Raw genomic sequence first — 9,301 nt, 5'->3', positions numbered from 1 at the left:
TAAATTTTGGTCAATGACATGAGACAAAGTATATGTGAACTGCTGTATGAAAAGTGAATTTACTCTGTAAATCTTCACCCAAATCCTAATAAAAAAAAAAGGGGGGGGAAAAAAGAGTCAGAATTCTGAGTAGGTCACTACGTAGGTCTTCAGAGATTCCAGTAGTGTGATATTTCTTATTTGTAGTTACCTAATTGTTATGGTCTTTCAGCTCTTGCTAAGTGTTTATATACATAAGTGACCATTCTTGTTGTACTTGGGTGCCCTTGAGTCAATTTTGTCTCATAATGACCCCATGTGACAGAGTTGAACTGTGCCATAGGGTTTCCTAGGCTGTAATCTTTATAGGAGCAGATTTCCAGATCACTCTCCCACAGAGCAAATGGGTGGTTTTGAAACACCAACCTTTCTGCAGGCAGCTGAGCACTTTACCACTGCAGCACAAGGTCTCCTTAGGGAATTCTTAGTTTTATGCAAAAGTTAGTTTGTGCATCCTTCATCCTTTAGAAATGAAGAGAGGACCATAGCAAGCCTTTTCAAGTCCACTTGTGAGCCAAGGAGCACCTTGAGAGTCATTGACTTGGAGGTCAGGGTAGGGCTTGTGTGCTCAGGTAGCTTAGAGGACTCACACTGACTCCATCGTGTGTGCAATGCCTGAAGAATGTACATCTTCCTGTACCTGGTGTCCTGACTTTCCCTTAGTAAGTCATGGTTTCCGTTGAACTATTATGTCATACTACTGTTTGTGAGTCCCCTCCCCTCTCCCATAGGAGGACGATTCATTGCTACCCCATATCTTGTGTAGGTCCCTGTCCCCATATCATGGTGGTGCCTCCCTCAGGAAGAGAGTCTTCCTGCTCAGCACTTATGTTGGCCATGGCCATGTGACTGGCTGTAGCCAGTGGACTGTGTAAAGAGTAATTTCCACCATATTGAAGAGAAGCATTAGGGGCAGTGCAGGCTTTGACTGGTGTCTCTCTACCACAGAAATACATTTCGCATTCAAGAGCTGCTAGTTGACAGAGCAGAGTCTCAACAGCTGATTCTGAGGGGTCAGCTACCATGTCAGTGAGACCTGAATGTCTGTGGGCTTGCTTATTGCTTCAGCAACATTGAGTCACCCCCAATGTAGCCATATGTGGTATGTGCACGAGCAAACCACAAGGCCTGCAGACATGGATCCTCATGTTACCTCAGGTGAGCATGGGTTATGGTTGAGTCCCTCTCCCTCTGGCATCCTCTGGACCATGAAGTCACATGTTCCTTATGCTTTCAACAATGGTAGGGGCCCTACGGAAAGAGTGCTGGACTGCGGCCAACCAAGTCTTGTCACATGGCCTGCAGTGTGACCTTGGAATAGCCTTTCATCTTGTTTCAGTACAAGTGAGTGTGTGACTTAAACCACAAAACCAGACTTGTTGCTGTCCAGTCAATTCTGACTCATGGAGACCCCATGTATGCATAGTAGAACTGCTCCATGAAGCTTTTAGTCTGTGCCATTTTGGAAGCACGTCACCGGGTCTCTCTTCCAAGGCAACTCTGGGTGGGTTTGAACCACTAAAATTTCTGACAATAGCTGAGAACTTAACTGTTTTTGCTATGTTGGAATTACGTAAAGAAGAGAGAGACAGAAAGATGGAAAATGGTCAAGTGATGACAGCTATGCTACAGCTGCAAGCCAAAATACATCTGGGGCTACTAGAAGCTGGAGAGACAGGAAGCATCTTCCCTAGAGCCTTCAGAGATGGCATGGCCCAGCCACCACTCTGAATTCTAGCTGCTCTCCTCCAGAACTTTGAGAGAATGAGTGTCTGTTGTTTACAGGAAGCCCAAGGACACCAACACAGTGGGTAAGCAATTCTCTGCAACCTAGTAGCTTTTCACAAAGTGTGTTTATTCTCACTCTGACAGGTCCATGGATTGACTTCAGTTTTACTAGTTAAGGCAGGGCTTGTCTGGGCAATTTTGCTGCAAATCTGCATTTCAGACTATGATCTGTTCCATGAAGGCTCAAGTTGGGGTCAGACTAAAGGGCAGCAGTTCCCTGGTGCCTGTGATTACAGGGACTCCAGAGTCAAGCTACATTCTTCCAGTGAGACTTCAGCTGGCTGGTTCTCAGCAGTCACATGGCCAAGGCCAGCTTCACTGGGCAGGAAAATATTCTCTTTCCCTAGTGATAGAGGAGTGATTAGACATTTGCTGAATAATAATAGCATGCATCACAGGGCTGTCAAATGCATGATACAGCCACATCCTAGAAGCATTGGGTGCAAGCATACGTGCAATAGGAAGCTAATGCTGTAGAAGCCATCACGTGTGGGGAATCCACTCCATGTCAAACACAGCATGTGCAAGTATTTATATAAGACTCTGAGTGGAAACTTGATTGTACAATCCCGAACACTTGATTGTACTCATGAGAAAACTGTACCTTGACCAGGAGGCTGTCATTTGAACAGAACAAGGGGGCAATGCATGGTTTAAAATAAGGAAGGGAGTGCAGCAGGGTTGTATCTTTTCCCCATACTTATTCAACCTGTATGCTGAGCAAATAATCCGAGAATCTGGACTGTATGAAGAAAAACATAGCATCAGGATTGGAGGAAGAATCATTAACAACCTGAGATACGGTGATGATACAACTTTGCTTGCTGAAAGTGAGGATAACTTGAGGTACTTACTGATGAAGATAAGGAACACAGTCTGCAGTATGGATTACATCTCAATATAAAGAAGACAAAAATCCTCACAACTGGACCAATAAACAGCATCAAGATAAATGGAGAAAAGACTGAGGTTGCCAAAGAATTCACATTGCTTGGTTCTACAATAAAGGCCAATGGAAGCAGCAGTCAGGACATTAGAAAATGTGTAGCACTGTGTAGGTCGGCTGCAAAGGAACTCTTTCAAGTGCTGAGGAGCAAGGATGTCTCCTTGAGGACCAAGGTGCACCTGACACAGGCCATGATATTTCCAATTGCCTCGTATGCATGTGAGAGCTGGACAATGATTAAGGAAGACCGAAGAAGAGTTGATGCTTTTGAGTTGTGGTGCTGGTGAAGAATGCTGAAGGTACCATGGACTGCCAAAAGAACAGATCTGCCCTGGAGGAAGTGCAGCCGAGATGCTCCTTGGAAGTGAGAATGGCCAGACTTCATCTCACCTATTTTGGTCATGTTGTCAGAGGGGACCATTCCCTGGAGAAGGATGTCATGCTTGGTAAGGTGGAGGGTCAATAAAAGAGGGGAAGGCCTTCAACGAGATGGATTGACATGGTGGCTGCAACAATGGGCTCAAGTATAGGAAGGATCATGGAGCTGGCACGGGATCCGGCGGTGTTTCATTCTGCTGTGCGTGGGGTCGCTATGAGTCGGAAGTGACTCGACGGCACCTAACAACAACAACCGAGTAGAAATAAAGATGTTGAAGTTTTGTAAATCCCTGAAATATGCAGAACACACCAAGTGGTAACCCACTCTGTGCTACACTAATGAGGCCAGCACTAAACCAGCTGTCATCTACTCAGCTTTGACTTCTGGTAGCCCGCGTGTGCAGAGTAGAACTGTGGCTTTTGAGAAATATGTTGTCAGGTCGTTCTTCTGAAGCACATCTCGGTGAGTTTGAACTTCTGATCTTTATGATTAATTGTGGAGTGCTTAGCCGTTTGGGCCACCCAAGGCCTCCTACTGATAAGGCAGAGTGATAAGGCAGAGAATTGGACATCTCCATGAGACTGTGAAGCATGTATTATAGTGTCCTGATTGAACAGGTTTTTCAATATGCATAATACACATAATAATTTTGAGATTATTATTGATAATCATTTAAGTTCAATCAGTGGCAACACTGTGACTTTTAAAATTTGTAAAGTATTTTGCAAATTGTAGGAGAGTTGATATCCAAATGGGATTACAATTAACATGATTTGGAACAAATCAGTTCAAAATAAATTTTCATATAGATGTGCTGGCAGAAATAAACAGTGTGCAAATCCTTCCTAATTTTCAGTAAATTCCATGGCCAGGTACCAAGCTATAGACTCTTGGTTGCTGCATCTTCAGTAAGTGACTTTGCAGTTCAAAAGTGACCGATGCAGTAATTAGACCAAGACTACATCACCCTCTATGCTGATGGCGTGGTTTTATTGTCACTAACTGGGACCATTCCAGAAATCAGCTGGTCTGCTATCTAATTGCTGTCAGAAATGAAGTTCTGAGCTCAGTTATTCTAAAACAAAAACACACACTTTTTGTGTGTGAATCTTGCAATATTTAATTGGATTATATCTGGCAATGCTATAAAGAAGGTCAACTCAATTAGTTACCAGAGTCACTTGTCCCAGCTGGCTGACTGAGAGCAATCTGCCCTACACTTCACACAGCAAATCATGACATCACCTTTCCTTCACACAACTCTTACTTACATAGTTTTCTCTTTCAGTTAAGTCATTTTTTTCTTGAATAATATTATTTAAAGGAAACCTTATATCGTTGTGAAATTACAGATTTGACTATCTAGTTATATTCTTATAATGCCTTCAAACATAAAATTATTAACTTATTAAGAGTCCCTGGGCTACCACAACCACCCACATGCCTCCCATATTGGGTTGTCCATGTCCCACACTAAGAAATAAAAATGACACCTTAAATACACATCCTACATTCATCCGTTGCTGGAAGCCCTGCGGGTGCATTGGGGAAGTGCTTGGCTGCTGAGTGAATGGCAGCCCACCCCACCCAGTCCTGGCCATCAGCTCCTGTCGAGACTACAGTCTGTCAAGATGACCCTACGGGGCAGTTCTCTATCAGTTGCAGTTGCTACGGGTTGGGATCAACTCAATGGCACACAACAGCAACACCATAGCTGTTCCTATGAAAGGCATTACTTTTGGATGAAGCCAAACATCCCTAGGCTTCGTACCAAGTGCTATGGATTAAGTGATATCATCTCAAACTGTGTGTTGAAGTCCTATCCCCTGTATTGTCAATGTGACCATGATTTGAAATAAAGGCTTTCTGTTGTTGTGTTAATGAGGTCATACAGGAGTAGGGTGGATGCTGAATCCAATCTCACATGAGTCTTACAAAGGGGAGAAGACCCAGGCACACCTGAGGAGATGGACACCAGGTGAAGAGGGCAACTTGTGGAGGCAGGAACTCCAAGGGTTGCCAGCAGCTGTGAGAACCTGAAAGACACAAAGAAGGAACTTCCTTTGGAGTTGATCCCTTGAATTTTCCCTTCTAGCCTCCAGAAAATGTAGGTGCTCCTTAGAAGCAAGAACGCAAAGGCTTCGTCTCTCATAGTTTCGTCATGTTATCAGGTGGGATCAATCCCTGGAGAAAGAAGTGCATCATGCTTGGTCAAACGGATGGGCAGTGAAAAAGAGGAAGACCCTCAACAAGACGGATTGAACAGTGGCTTTACCAATGGGCTCAAGCAAGGCAGAGATTGTGAGGGTGTGCACGACTGGGCAGTGTTGTGTTCTGTTGCACATACGGCTGCTGTGAGTTGGAACTGACTTGACAGTATCTAAAGACAATCTTTATGGGGGCAAACCACTGGGTCTTTTCTCTCTCAGAGCCTCTGGTGGGTCCCAACCACCAGTCTTTTGGTCAGCAGATGAGCACTTAACCACTGCACCAGCAGGGCTCCTTTCGAAGGGCCCTAGGTGGTAACAAGCATTTGCATTGAGCCACTAATGTAAACATTGGCAGTTCAAACCTGCCCAGCAGCACTGCGGGAGAAAGGCCTGACAATGCGCTTTCCCCCGTGGGGCAGCTCTACTCCGTGACACACACGGTCACCATGAGCCAGAGGCCAATAGACAGCAACAGGATTGTTTCAGATATTGGCATGCCTTCTATGTGTCGATCTGACAAAAGAAGTACAAAAATGAAGAGCAAGGTCTCAGCCCATATGGCTTTCTCTGGGTTTTTTTTTTTTTTTTTTTGTATAAGCCTAAGGCAGTTGACTGCTAACCAGAAGACTGGTAGTTCAAACCCACCAGCCACTCCTCAGAGGGAAGGTTGGGCGATCTACTTCCGTGGTGATACTGCCTCAGAAACCCAAGGAGGGGTCGCTATGAGTCGGATCTGACTTGACAGCAATGAGTTGGAGGAGAAAGGACATTGAAAGATCAGGCTGTAATGCGAGGGAGTACAGGATGCTGACAGGTGTGTTTGTCTCTTGGAAGTATTTGTGGGAATTTGTCTGAAGTAGGTCCTTGTACTAGAAGCCCTGTGTTTATTTACGGCTCTGAAATCAGTACCAGGCCAGACAACCTAACCCAGGTAGGCTGGGGGTCAGAGCCATAACCCCAGGCTGATTTTTGTGCCACCTTGTCTCATCAATAATACTTTGAATGGCTTCTAAATTACTTCATTTGTTAACTATTCAACATGGGAATAGAAAATAGAATAATTCATCTTAATGGGAGGGAGTTTTTCCTAACAACTTGGTGGAGAAAGAGCCTGTAGTACCTGAACGCCCCGGGATGGTCCGATGGGAGAAGTAGATGATATGTTTGCAGGACACAAATGAGAACCAGGAAGAGAGAAGGCACAATTGCTCATTAGCAACACAGGCTCCCGGGCTGTAGCTGGGCTGGGATGCCAAGGACACAGGGTGTTTGCTGTCGCCCTGGTTTCGCCGGTGCTTCCAGAGCTGCACGCAAGGGCACGTTAGACAGAATAATCCATCACTGCCGTTGGCTGCCCCAGGACACAGCTCCTGTTGGGGGGCATGCATCTATTATACAGAGGAGGTGCCTGAGAGTCCGAGGGTCCCTTCTGGGGAGCACATGCAAATAGGACTTAATTGCTGCTGCCAAGCCTCGAAAACCAGATGGATCACCTGCATACTCTGAAGCCTGTGTTACGAATCTGAGGGTGGAGAGGGTCGACGTCGCCCATCTCCTACCCAGATGTGTGAGTCAAGCAGCAGATATTTTATAACCAAGGCTCCTGCCTTCCTCTTCAGAGTCAAAAAATGAGCACACTGCCCAGATGACACGTGTTATCGTCATTGTTAGTTGCCATCTAGCCAGCTGCAACTCATGGCAATGTAAGGTACAAGGAACAAAACCTTCCCCGGTCCTGAGATATTTTCTGGATTGTTGGTGTCTCTGAGCCCAGTACTGTGGCTACTGTGTCAGTCCACCTTGTGGCAAGTCCCCCTTGTTTTCACTGACCCTCCACTTTGTCCAACATGATGTCCTTTGCACTGATGATATGTCTGCAGTAAGTGAGCCGAAGTCCTGCCATCCTCACTCGTAAGCAGCATTCTGGTTGCATTTCTTCTAAGACTGATGCTTTGATACAAGTTTTAAAAAGCAATGGACCACCCATGCGGTCAGTGAGGACTCTCAAAGGTCTCTGGAAACACTGGAGGGTTTGCACAAAGCAGAGATTGCAGGTCCCTTGAGGAAGCGTGTCACTGAGCCGCACGTGCTAGTCTCTGGAGGATGTCCCTATTACACACACAGCGTTTGTTTCCCCGCCCTACGTGTCCTGGGGGATTTGTCCGCTGCCGTGTCACTGTCTTGGTTCTCTAGTGCCGCTATAACAGAAATAGCACAAGTGGATGACTTTAACAAACAGGAATTTGTTCTCAGAGTTTAGGAGGCTGGATTCTGGATTCAGGGCACCAGCTCTAGAGGAAGACTTTCTCTTTCTGTTCTGGGAAGGCCCTTGTCTACCTTCAACATCTGTAGGCCTGGCATTTCTTGGAACTCTCCATGTGTCTTGGCATCAGTTTTCCCCTGGGTCCAGACGGTGCTCACTGCAGGGACCGTGGATCCAAAGCCATGCTCCACACATGGCTCCTTTTTCTGGGTCGTACTGAGGTTCCTCCTCTGCTTGCTTCTCTCTCCTTTTGTCTCTTTTGAGATAAAAGTGACAGGCCACACCCCAGGGAAGCTACCATTACATGAGATCAGGGCTAGGACCTGAGTAAGGGTGTTGCATCCCACCCTAATCCCCTTACAAGTTGTCCTGGGTTCCCTAGTGCTACCCTGACAGGAATATACCACAAATGGGATGACTTGAACAAACAGTAGTTTATTATCTTACAGTTTTGGAGGCTTTAAGTCTGAGTTCAAAGTGCCATGTTCTAGGGGCTGGATGAAAGCCCTTCAACCTTGGAAATTCAGCTCTGCCTCCTGTTCCTGGGTGGGCCACTGGAGCTGGAGGCTTTTCTTCACTCAGACAGCTGCTGGCTGCTGAGGCTGATAAACCCAAGGTTGACAAGTAAAAAGGCACAGTCCCAATGTTACCAAACCATATGGCAGGCCATTGATTGAAGTCCATTGAAAGTCCCAAGACTGGCAGAGTATGGCAGGCTGCTGAACAACGACACAACGAGAGCTCCTCAGCTGCCTGTGGTAGATCCCACCATGGAGTTGATTGCCAGTCTCATCATGGGGAATAACTACCACCAGCTGCCCAGCCACTCAACCAGGCCCAGCCAAGTTGACATACAACTTTAACTATTATACAACTGATTGGCTGATCATGGAAGATCGCAACATGAAGAGTGATTGCATCATTACAGAACTGAAAAACCACTGAAAGTCATGGCCTAGCAAAATTGACACATATTTTTTGGAAACACAGTTCAATCAATGGCAACAATGCATCCAATACTAGATACATATTTGCCAGAGATGATAAAAGGACTAGTAAGAATGCTTCATTTTCTTACACAGACTTGATATTGCTTAAACATTAAGACATCAGAGACATCAAATAGCCTAAATGCTTTTTAAGATATGGCACACATACTATAAATTCCACCTCTTTATATGTTGTTGCTGCCAGGGGCTCCACCTCACTGAGTTGGCTCCAACTCATAGCAATTCTGTGTGCAACACACTCAAACACTGCCTGATCCTGCGCTCTCCTCAAAATCCTTCCTATGCTTGAGCCCATAATCACAGCCAATGTGTCAGTCCATCACATCAAGGGCCTTCCCCTTTTTCACGGACCCTCTACCTTACCAAGCATGATATCCTTCTCCAGGGGCTGGTCCCTCCTGACAACATCACCAAAGAATGGGAGATGAAAAACTCGCTCTTCTTTTTTTTCTTTAATTTTGATTTGGGTGAAGATTTACAGAGCAAATTCACTTTCCATACAGCAGTTCACATACACTTTGTCTCACTACATTGACCACAGTTTACCACAATGCAACAGCTCCCCTCTCACTTCCTCCCCATAATTACCTCTTCCCAGTGTCCATCCCTCCATACATTCCTGCCCCCTGAGCTGTCTCCCTGTGCATAAGCAGCCCTTCTTTCTCC

This window comes from Orycteropus afer, unplaced genomic scaffold, assembly GCF_000298275.1.
Source record: "Orycteropus afer afer isolate SDZICR_OR568_19922 unplaced genomic scaffold, OryAfe1.0 scaffold00491, whole genome shotgun sequence".
Lineage (NCBI taxonomy): Eukaryota > Metazoa > Chordata > Mammalia > Tubulidentata > Orycteropodidae > Orycteropus > Orycteropus afer.
The sequence above is the reverse complement of the archived record's forward strand: the minus strand, read 5'-3'. Positions refer to the sequence as shown.